An 11158-nucleotide genomic window follows, 5' to 3' on the forward strand; every position below is an offset into this window, starting at 1 on the left:
TTGTCGAGGAGCTAAGATCCCACATGCCTCACGGCCAAAAAAAACCAAAGCATAAAAGAGAAGCAATATTGTAACAAATTCAATAAAGCCTTTAAAAATGGTCCACATCAGAAAAATCTTTTTTTAAAAAAAAGGAATATTTATTATTCCTTTTCAGAAAATAAACAAAAATATGAAGTCTCAAAAAAATTGAGCAACTTGCCTTCCTCTTCCTCATCCAGTCTGCCAAGTCTTTACCTTCCCTGAAAACTCGGCTCAAATCCATTTATTAGAAATTAGTACGAGGCCCTCAAATGCTGAGTCGGGCCAGATTGAGCTGAGGTCTTTACGCAGGGCTCAGATTTCTTCTGAGAGGTCATGAAAGGAAACTCTCTCCTCTTGTTGTAGGTTATAATGGGCTTGAGAGGGAATGGGAATTCAGTTGAAGCATAGAATAATAGGTTTAGAATCAAACAGACCTTGCTTTAGATCCCAAATTGGCTGCTCGTGGGCTGTGTGAATTCTGGCAAGTATTTACCCCTAAGTCTTGGTCTCCTCATCTGAACCACAGTGATGATCCTGCCCACTTCTCAGGGCAGTTGTGAGGCCGAGATGAGGTCCTGTGTGAGGAGTGTTCAGCATGGTATATCTACCTAGTCCACGCTCAGTAAGTGGTAGCTGATCAGAGGTTACGGGGTGGACAGAGGGCAGGAGGGAGGTGACAGGATGTCTTAGTTCAGGCTATCCTAACAAAAATACCATAGTCTGTTGCCTTAATAGCTCACATTTCTGGAGGCTGGAAGGCTGAGATCAGGGTTCTAGCAAGACCCTCTTCCTGCTTTATGATGGCCATCTTCTCACTGTATCCTCACTTGGCAGAAGGAGAAACTCTCTGTGTCTCTTATAAGGGCACTACTTCCATTCAGGAGGGCTCCACCCTCATGACCTACTCACCTCCCAAGGGCCCCACTTCCTAGTTCCATCACATCTGGGGTTAGGGCTTTGACATATGAAGTTTGAGTGGAGGGGGGACACAAACATTCACTCCATAACCCAGGAAAAGTGCTTGAAGCCTGGATTTGAGTCAATCCTGGCTGTCACTGGCACCTGTGTGGCTTGTCTGAGTCATGTCACCTCTCTAGAGCTCAATTGTCCTTGTTTCCTCATCCGTAAAGTGAAGGGTTGCGCTAGACAGATCTAGCTCAAAAGTGCTGTGATTTTGTTGTGCCCTTTTCTCACCTCCCTGAAAAACTCCTATAGATTAGATAGAATTGAAAGAGAGGCGCATTCTCACACTTGCAGTTCATAAATGACCTTCCATGAGGCTGGTTCTCTCAGGAATGCCAGCCAGAAGGAAGTCATCCCAGGACATGAGTGCCCCAGTTTTCTTCCTAAATAGGCAGTCCAAAAGCAACGATATCTCTGAAGATTTCTCTCTGAAAGATGTAAGCATTTTCTAAAACTCTGAAAGGGCTATAATGATTGATCAGATAAACTGATTACCTGAAGTATGCAGGACCCTGTGATCTGTGTGGTTTGCACGCTGACACTCCCTGTGTGTATGCTGTTTTTCTGCAACTTGGGGTGACTAAAATGCTGAACAACTGAATTCAATTTGGCAAACATGTATGGAGCAACTACCATGTGTCAAACCCCCCGAAAAGGGGCACAAGCTTGATTGAGATGTGGTCTCTCTCCTTGGGAACTTTACTGGCTAGGGCAGGAGTCAGACAAAGGCCACAAATAGCTTAAAGTCAAGTTGGAACAGGATGAGTGCTAGCACAGAGATACAAAGCACCAGGTGAGATCTGAGAAAGTGGAGGGGAATTCTGAAGAGAGGGCACAGGGGGGAAGGGGAGCAGCTGTCTTGGAAAGTCTCATGGTTGAGGGAGGAGAGGCAGGTGGCATTGAATCCAGGTCTTTAAGATGGAGATGATTTCAACAAGCACAGATGGGAGGGGAGGAGAAGGCATTCCAGGTAGAGGGAACAGCATGTGCGAAGACCCAGAGACTTGCACGTGCAGGATGGGGCTGACGCATTTGCTGTGCGTGAAGCATAGTCTGTGTGAGGAGGGGGGGCAGTGGGAGTGAGAGTTAGCTGTAAAGGTGGGTTGGGTCCAAGTCATGAGACTCCTAATGTCAGCCTAGGGAGTTGGGATATTCTTGTGGCAGTGGGGAGCCAGAGAAGGTTTTGGAGCAAAAGCACTGTAGGATCAGAGCTGCAGTTCATGAAGATAAATCTGCCATCTGAGTGAGGCAGGATGGGAGCAGGGAGAGTCTGGCGCCTGGGAGACCAGGCAGGAGGTTATGGCTACAGTTTAGGGGAGAGGTTATGAGGTCTGAACCAGGAAAATGGCCATGAGAATGGAAGAGAGGGGCTGGATTTGAGATTCACTGAGAAGGCAGAGCCACAGGACCTGGTAACTAATTCGACCCAGGAGTCAGGGAGAGAGAAGAGTTGAACATGCTTGAGATTCCAATATCCTGGAAGATGATCATAAATTGCTGAATTTCCACCATTCTAAGACAGTATCAATCTTGAAATGCACCGTCAATTTAATAACAGTTTTTAGGCAAAAAAAAAGTAAGAAATCACTACATTAAATGTACACACTAATTGTCATTCATATCCCAATTTCAGAAAAGTTAAATATAAAAGCATACATACCTTAGATCGAGGAAATACAATAATTGGGAGAACGTAAGAGGAAAACCTGGTTTGAGGATGTAACAGATTAAATTGCTGTTCAAAATAAGTCAGCCTTCCATGCGAAGATTTCACTTCCTACCCCACTGATATGGAGCTTGTCCCCAGACTTGCTTTTGGCCTTAGGCTGATGATTGTACTTGGCCGTCCCTTGTCAGGCTTGGCTATCTGATTTGCCTAGGCCAGTGGGATGGTAGCAGGCATGTTGCAAGCAGAGGCTTGAAATGTGCTCGTACAGTGGACCTAGCCCTTTTATGCCATAGAGATGGAGAGAATTCCCCCGGGGTAACTGCTGTCCTTTCATCTTGGGGCCCAGACTAAACAGACCTGGGCCCAACCCCTGATGCGGCGCCAAGTCCTGCTCGACACTCAGCCTGAAGCAGAGTCACTCAGCTTGAAGTGAGTGACTATACACTTCAACTGTAGGTTTAATGCCCAGATTACCAAACCTAGAGATTAAGCCTAGTGATCAGAGCAAGCCTTTATTGAAAGACTGACATTTTTCTCATCATCCTTTCATTAAAATGTCCTGGGTGCCTACTCTAGGGCAAGTGCTGTACTAGGCATGTGTTGAATGAATCTTCTTACATTTCTGCAACACCACACTTGAGAAAGCAGAGGGTGACCAACCTGCCCAAGGACCCAAAGCCAGAAGGGGTGGGACTCTGAGATACGACCTCTGAGTACAGTCAGCCCCCTGCATCTTGGGTTTCTGCAGCTCAACCAATCTTGGATAGAAAATATTCAGAAAAAAATTTCAAGAAAGTTCCAAAAAGCAAAGTTTGAAGTTGCCGTTCTCCTGTAACTATTTACATAACATTTACGTTGTATTTACAGCTATTTATATAGCATTTACATTGTACTATGTGTTATAAGTAATCTAGAGATGATTTAAAGTATACAGAGAATGTGCATAAGTTATATGCAAATACGATGCCATTTTATATAAAGGACTTGAGCATCCTTAAATGTTGGTATCCGAGGGGGGTCCTGGAACCAATCCCCCATGGATACTGAGGGACGACTGTAGAGCCTTCTTTTCATAAGCCACTGCTGCCTTCCCTTATGCCCACAGCCTTATGCTCTCACTCCGAGCAGGAAATGGACCTCAATTTATTGAGATACCTACTTGCTGGGAATTGTCCTTCCCTCTCCCTCCCCATCCTCCATTCCCAGGAGCCATGTTTGTAGCACATGACAATGCCCACTGATTGGAAGTGTTTGGACATGTTTTACTAGCCACATGCACGAGGAAGTGGAGGAAGTAGGTCTGGAGAAAGAGAAGCCCAGTAGAGAGGAGATGGCCTGACCCCTGGTGACTTTCTTATCCCTAGTCACCCTCACCTCCTGAGGCCTGGCTGCATTTCTGTCTTGGGCTCTGTATATCCTTATACTAAATTTCCCTTCTCTGCTTAGGCTAGCTTGAAAACTCATTCTCATTTATCTGTCAATTTGGAAAGAGTTTGACTGATTCTTTCTGAAGTGCATTCAAAAAAGAACTCACTAAAATATTTGTAGCATGTGTATTGAAAGACTAGGAGCCAGTCACGATGCTCAGTGTTTCATGTGCTTTATCTGGCTTTCAGCCCACGCCCTTAAATTTTTACTATACCATGTCGCTGATAGAGGATACTTAGAAGTATGAAGCTATAAGCTTGGGATGTAATACCTCACAGGTAGCCTGGGTTTGGAGGCTCAGGGAGAACCTGCGCAGATGGAACCAGCAAAGAGCTCCCTGGCCCATCAAATCCCCACCATCGCCTTCTCTGTTAACCCAGCTGAGAGGCCTGAGGTTGTACAGATACCTCATGACTGTTTTCTCTCTCAGCAAATCTTGGTTGTGGCATTAAGATGTAGCCTCTATGCCCTTAATGCACAGGTGTGTTTAATCTACAAAGGGAGCAGGCCAGCATGACTACTCCAGGAAGCTATGTGTGTGTTGGCGAGGGGTGTTCACCAGCCATGCAGGAGCCTCTTGAGGTGGGAGAAGCTGCAGGATTTGGCTGGAGCAGGCGTCCCGCTGCATCTCCCTGCAAGACCGTGAGGTCTGCACAGAGGTAGGAGCGATGTGGCCGCGCCCATGACCTGGACGATCTCCCCTCTCTTTGCTGGGGACTAAGGTGACACAAAATGCTAGGGCGAGCATCCTTTGTCTTGAGGTGACCCCAGGCCCTCTGCTTCACCCACTGCTTCATAACCTTCTCCTTCATCTGCACCATAGCTCTGCTGGGTGGGCTGCCCAGTGCATGAGGGAGGGGCGAAGATGGCGTGCTCTGCCACCAGATTGCCTGGGTCTGAATCCTGTCCCTGCCACTTACCAGCCATGTGAATGTCGACAAAGTGCTTAACTGCTCTGTGCTTTAATATCCCCATCTGTAAAATAGGGATAATATGAGTATCTTCCTCCTGGAGCTGCTGAGAGGATCAAACGAGACAGTGTGTGGAAAGTGCCTGCACAGGAGGTTCCAGACACTCACTCCATAAACGCCAGCAGTTGGCAACAATTGGGATCGCTGCTACTATTTTGTCTGCTTTGTGGGTGATGGCTCTGGGGCCAGAGAAGTCAAGAGGCTTGCCAAGGTCACTCAGCTAGACAGCAGTTATCCTTGGATGGGTTCCCCCAAAGCGGACCCTCAGGTAAGGATTTCTTGAGTAAAGCGGTGTTCCCAGGGGACCTGGGAAGAGAAAGTAGAAGCGGAAGGGAAGGAAGCCTAGCCAGGTGCAATGCCAGGCCAAGTTCCGATCCCTAGTGGGGGCAGCTCCCAAGTGACAGTTATGTCTCAGAGTGTCCTTGTCAGCGGCAAGGATGCTTGCTGAGCCTGTCATGTTCCTGCACCTCCAGGCAGTCTGGCCAAGGCCGCCATGCGGGGGACACAAACTCCTAGGCTTTTCCAGAAATCTGGCCATTTGGGCAAAGTGGCTCCGGGAGCCTCAATGCAGTCCTCCGAAAAAGAATCACGTGCTTGCAGTTGGAAGCAGAAGCACCCAAAGCAGTGCAGGGGTGGCGCAAGGCGGGCTGTGTGTGTGCAGGGTCTGGGGGTCTGGCTGGAGTACCAGCACCATCCTACTCCGTGTGTGAAAGCAGGATCCCAATCTATGGCTCTGGATTTAAGTTCACTCCTCACCAGGCCCCTCCATCCCTTAAAGGACCTAATCCAGGTAGACACGTTCCTCCCACGTGTGCCCTAGCGGGGCTATCAGCTGCTGCCCTGCTTTGGTGGGAACGCTGAAACAAGGGAGGCCATCCCCACTTGGAGGACAAAAGAAGGCCCTCTCCTCAATCTGCTTTTTGTCTTGGGAAATTTGTAGCAACCATTTCAGTTTAAACATATGACAATTAAATCGTTAAGAGTTTCAATGCCAAATTAATTACCCAGTAGAAAAGGGATCAATTGTGTAAATATATCATTTATGTAATGAGTCCTGGCTGTGATTTAGATGTCCAGATTGGTTTTTCTTCCAGCTTCTGTCCTGAAAACAAGTCTAGCCTTTGGGCCCAGGCCAAACAAACAGCCTCTATTAGGTCCGAAGGCAGAGCATTAAGTGGCCCAAACAGGCAGGTAGGGGCAGGTGATACAGGGGGGCCGAGATTGTGGGAAAATTGGAGCAATCTGAGCCAAAATGAGCCAAGTTTGTCCTATTATTCTTCATGTCTCTGCAGAAAATTGCTCTTCAGAAACAGGGAGTGGAAGTTAAACATCCCCTTAAATGACACCACAGGCATGGCCCAGTCACCCCACTCCCACCCCCAGCACCAGACACCGCAGTCCACTTGTGACAGCCTTTCCTGAAAAAGGAGCCACCGTCGGGTTCCAGGACATGGCAGAGGCCCCCAAACATTTAACATTCTTGGATCATCAGCAGTGGCCATCCAGCCTGTCGCCTGCCCACCCAGCTTCCAAGGGCCAGGTAGCAGTTTCACCGCGGCAGGTTTCCAGGCAAGGCAGTCGGCGAGCTCTGGCGAGCTCTTCTGGTGGTGAAGCAATCACTGCTTCAGATTTTAAAAATCCGTTTAACACTCTTTATTGAGTGCCCACTGTGTGTTATTGTGTCGGCCCCTCCCTCCCTGACTCCCCCAGGCTCTCAAAACACTGGGTTTATTCATCTTTTGGCACTGAGCATGGCCCCACAGCTGTCCCCACGATGCCTGAGAGCTGGAACTGCCCTGGGTCATCCAGTCTCCAGGGCCTGCACGGAACCCAGCACCTAGGGGACCCTCAAATGTGTTTGCAGAATGTCACCCAGACTCAGGGGACTTGGCATAGAGAGGGGTGTCTCTCTGCACAGTCTTCTCAGCCAGGTGCCCACCACCCCTGGATCTCCCAGGGAGTCCCCCTTCTCTGAGATACAACGCCAGGCATCCCAGGCTTTCTCTAGTTCCTTCTTTTCCTCCTTCCTTCCTTGCTTCCTCCCTCCGTCCCTTCCTTCCTTTCTTCCTTCCCTCTGCATAGGGAATCACCCTGCCTCTACAGTCAAGAATTAGTATGGTGGAAAGCGAGCTGACCTGAGTTCCAGGCTCAGCTCGGATTCCCAGAGGTGAGGGGGAGACCCTGAAGGGGTCATGCAAGCTATTGCCTCCCTGAGACCTGGTTTCCTGATTTGAATAGCAAGGCCGTTAATTCGCGATTACAAGAGCCCCACCAGCCCAGCTGCCTCTGGGTGAACTGTATCCAAGATGCCCACCCTTGGGAGAGAGGGGCGGGAAGCTCCTGCTGGATTTTAGAGGGTGAAACTTGGAACATAAATGGTCCAGGAAGCCTTGGCCTTGGGGAAAATGAGATTGGAGGGGGGCAATTGCGCATCAAATGCCATGTATTTGTCAGGAATTCATTGTTTAATTGATGCTTTATTGCTCCCACTGACACGTGTGATTGAAATGAAATTGCATCTACAGGGGAGGAAGTGAAATTTATTTCTGCTTGTATCTTAATAGGGGGAATAAAGTGTCGATTAAACAATGAAGATGACATACATTTGATGTATGGTCTGAAGAAGGAATATTACTCACTAAAATGTTATTTTACAATTTACAGTTATGGAGCACCTGGCAGTAAGGAGAGGCACAGTTCACACATTTTCCATGATTTAAAAATAGCAAAAAAGTATCATTATTAAATAATACAAGAAAACTTCACTTCTAATAACATAGTAGAAGAATCGTACCAGTAACTCTTCTGTTGAGTTACCCGCTAATTAATAATAGGTATGGGGCAGGGGAACCAGGGAAGTAGAATGAGAAACGATATTGATACATCTTTTCCCTGATCTTGAAAAGAGATGGACATGTAGCTCAGGAAGCCAGAATCATAGTAGGGGCTGCTTACTGAGCTCCTGGGTGCCAGGCTGAACTTGACCTTGACCCTAACCCTCAAAGTAACCCTGCTTTACAGGCAAGGAGACTGAGGCTTGGAGACCTGGCCAAAGGTCACACAGCAGATACGCAGCAAATCCAGGATTTGAACCCCGGTCAACCTGACCAAGTGTCCTCTCTTTCCTGTCTCTCAGAAGTTATTTAACAGGTGAGAAGCAGAAAGTTTTCCTGAATGCAGGGAAAAGGTGAGGGAGGAAGGAGTTTATGTAGATCAAAGGCCATCAGAAAGGAGTGGAGAGGAAGGAAACTGGAACCACAAGGAAGCACAGGGAAAGTTCTGAAAAAAGGCCACTGTGGACATCTAGCTGAGTTACGCGCCTTTCGTAAAGATGGCCTGTAGTTTAGAAGTTAGTTCTGTACCTGTACAGTTAAGCCTCTACATGCTTCATGAAAGAGACAGATTCCGTAAATGGGATGTCTGTATATCAAGTCATTTATTTTTATTTCATTTTGCATTTATTTTTATTATCAGATAAGAAGTTTAGCCCTTTTCAAAAGATATATGGCCTCATTATGCAACCAAAAGATGCCTATGAATACAAAAAAGCGATCAGAAAAATTCTTTGCTGTAAATATGATAGTTAATATTCTTAATGTGTAAAAAGTATTTGTGCAGCATTACAAAAATATTTAACCAGTACAGAGATCTAGGCAAAGAATGTAATCAGCAAGTCTCAGACATAATGAACTGATTAGGGGTTACACTCTCTATTAAACAAATAAATGTAAATTAAAACAGCAATGAAATACTTTATTATTATTACATTAACAAAACTAAGAGGAAGAGAATATTTAGTGCTGGCGAGGATGAAGAGAAATATTCTTACATATCACAGTTGGGACATAAATCAGTATAAGTTTTCCAGAAAATAATTTGTCGGTATGATTAAGAACTTTTAAAAAGTTTGAACTTGTGCCAATAGGTTCCCTTTAGAATTTATCCTAAAGAAATCATTATAAGCTTAAACACACACACACACACACACACACACACACACATACACACAGAGATATACATTCCACTGTTATTTGTAATACAATATGATCTAAAAAAGCAAATGCTTAAATAAGTTGGGTACAGGCAAACATACCTATATGTTATGGAATGTCACATAAGCCATCAAAAATGGTGTTTTGGGGGAATTCCCTGGAGGTCCAGTGGTTAGGACTCTGCACTTTTGCTGCCGAGGGCCTGGGTTCGATCCCTAGTCGGGGAACTAAGATCCCACAAGCTGCGTAGCACGCCCCCCGAAAAAGAAAGAAAAAAATGGTGTTTTTGAAGTCTATTTAATGACAAGGAAAAGTTCTTATGATATAATCTTAATCAAAAATATTATGTTACAAAGCATAATATGGACACAATTTTCAAAAAACACTGTGTATGTGTGTGTGTGTGTGGGTGTGTAGGAAAAGAAACTAAAAATATAATAAAACTTTCACAGTTCTTTTTTTAATGATGAGATAAAGGGTAATTTTATTTTAGACTTTGTACTTTTGCATAATTTTCAAATTCTCTACATTAAGCAAATATAATTTTTGTAATCAGAAAAAAAAATTGTTTTAAAACAGCAAAGTGCATTTGAAATGAAACATTTAAAGGAAAGTATTTTGAGCATAAAGTATTTATGCTATTTGTAACAAATCACAAAATGAACACAAAAGAGTGAGTGTGGGTTTCTATTAAGCATCAATTTGCTTTGAAATCTAAGGACAAAATGACTGTCAAATAAATTCAAGTAAGTTTATTTGAACAAATAATAGTAGATTGGAAATTCACTGAATGGTGAAGCTGATGGCTGAGGATAAATTAATTGGCTGTGCTCTGACAAGACCAGCCAGCTCAGTCCAGCAGTGCATGAGTCTACCCCCTGCAGAGTCTGTCTGAGGATCAGACTCACCAGAGTGGGTTCATCTGTGTGCAGAGTATTTACTATTTTGGTAGCATGGTCGTTCCCAGATAAATGTACAATGGGATTTAGGATTTGGCTCATTTTAAAACTAGTGACCCCGGTGGTCTCTCTTTTACTAAGTTTATGTAGATGGAGTTGGAATTTTTTTGGTTTTTTGTTTGTTTTGTTTTTTGGCAGAAGGATGAGCAAGAATTCCGTTTTACTTACCTTGAAAGAACGATGAGAGAAGAGACATTTGTCTGGTGACTGATTTGGGGCCCTGATAAGGAGAGAGACTGGGAACAGAAAGTGAGGCAGCTGTTTTCACAGAGAATTTGAGAGACCCTGGGCTCAGGCGCGGGGAGGGAGGCCAGTCTTGTGCCTCATCACAGAGGGGACAGCCAGCACCCCCAAGCACTGGCTCAGGGTGGGCCCCAACACACGTGGCAGTGGGATTTGGCAGAAAGAAATTCTTTGCAAGGACATGGGGCTATTCAAGAAGAGTTGGGAAGGCTGGAGACCTGACTCAGAAAAAGGCGGCAGCCAAAGGAGTCTAGACATGGGCGAACACAAAGTCCTGCCAGAACTTGCTAGCTGGAACTGGCTGCTGCCGAAGCGACCAGCATAGGACCTCACCAGCATGGCCACCAGCCTCTGCTGGGAACACCCAGTTAACTGTCCTGCTTCCTCCCAAGATGCACAGTCCTGGCAGGAGCATCAGATTGGTCAAGCCCAGGTCACAAGCCATGTTCGTGCTGCCAGGGGTGGGGAGATAGGTTTGCCCCACCTCGGTAGCTTCTGAGCAGAAGCGAGCCTCTGTCTCCACCTCCAAGATCTGTGCAACGGTGGGAGTTCCCTGTATGAGGCTGGTGTTCCCACGCTCTGTGGCCAAGACACAGCAAACGTCCACTACACAACCTTGAGGTGGTGTGGAGAGGATTAACTGAGAAAATGAGTATGAAGACCTTGGCACAAAGCCTGGAACACAGTATGGGCTCATTAATGTGTGCTATGATCATTATTATAATATTTATTATTGTTGTTGTTGTTGTTTTTGGCCACGGGATCTTAGTTTCCCGACTAGGGATTGAACCTGGGCACCAGCAGGGAAAGTGCCGAGTCCTAACCACTGGACCACTGGGGAATTCCCTATTTATTATTATTTTAATAATTATTAAACATGAGACCTAGACTTGACCAACTGATGAACCT

General features: G+C 45.8%; 1 non-coding gene across 1 annotated transcript; it reads left to right on the plus strand.

The window, feature by feature from the left end:
- The first annotated feature begins 9201 nt into the window (after positions 1-9201).
- TRNAK-UUU (transfer RNA lysine (anticodon UUU)) lies at positions 9202-9274 on the plus strand. Its single transcript has one exon. It is a non-coding gene; the product is annotated as a tRNA-Lys (tRNA).
- Positions 9275-11158: the final 1884 nt, after the last annotated feature.

This window comes from Eubalaena glacialis, chromosome 1 (genome assembly GCF_028564815.1).
Source record: "Eubalaena glacialis isolate mEubGla1 chromosome 1, mEubGla1.1.hap2.+ XY, whole genome shotgun sequence".
NCBI classification, from domain to species: domain Eukaryota; kingdom Metazoa; phylum Chordata; class Mammalia; order Artiodactyla; family Balaenidae; genus Eubalaena; species Eubalaena glacialis.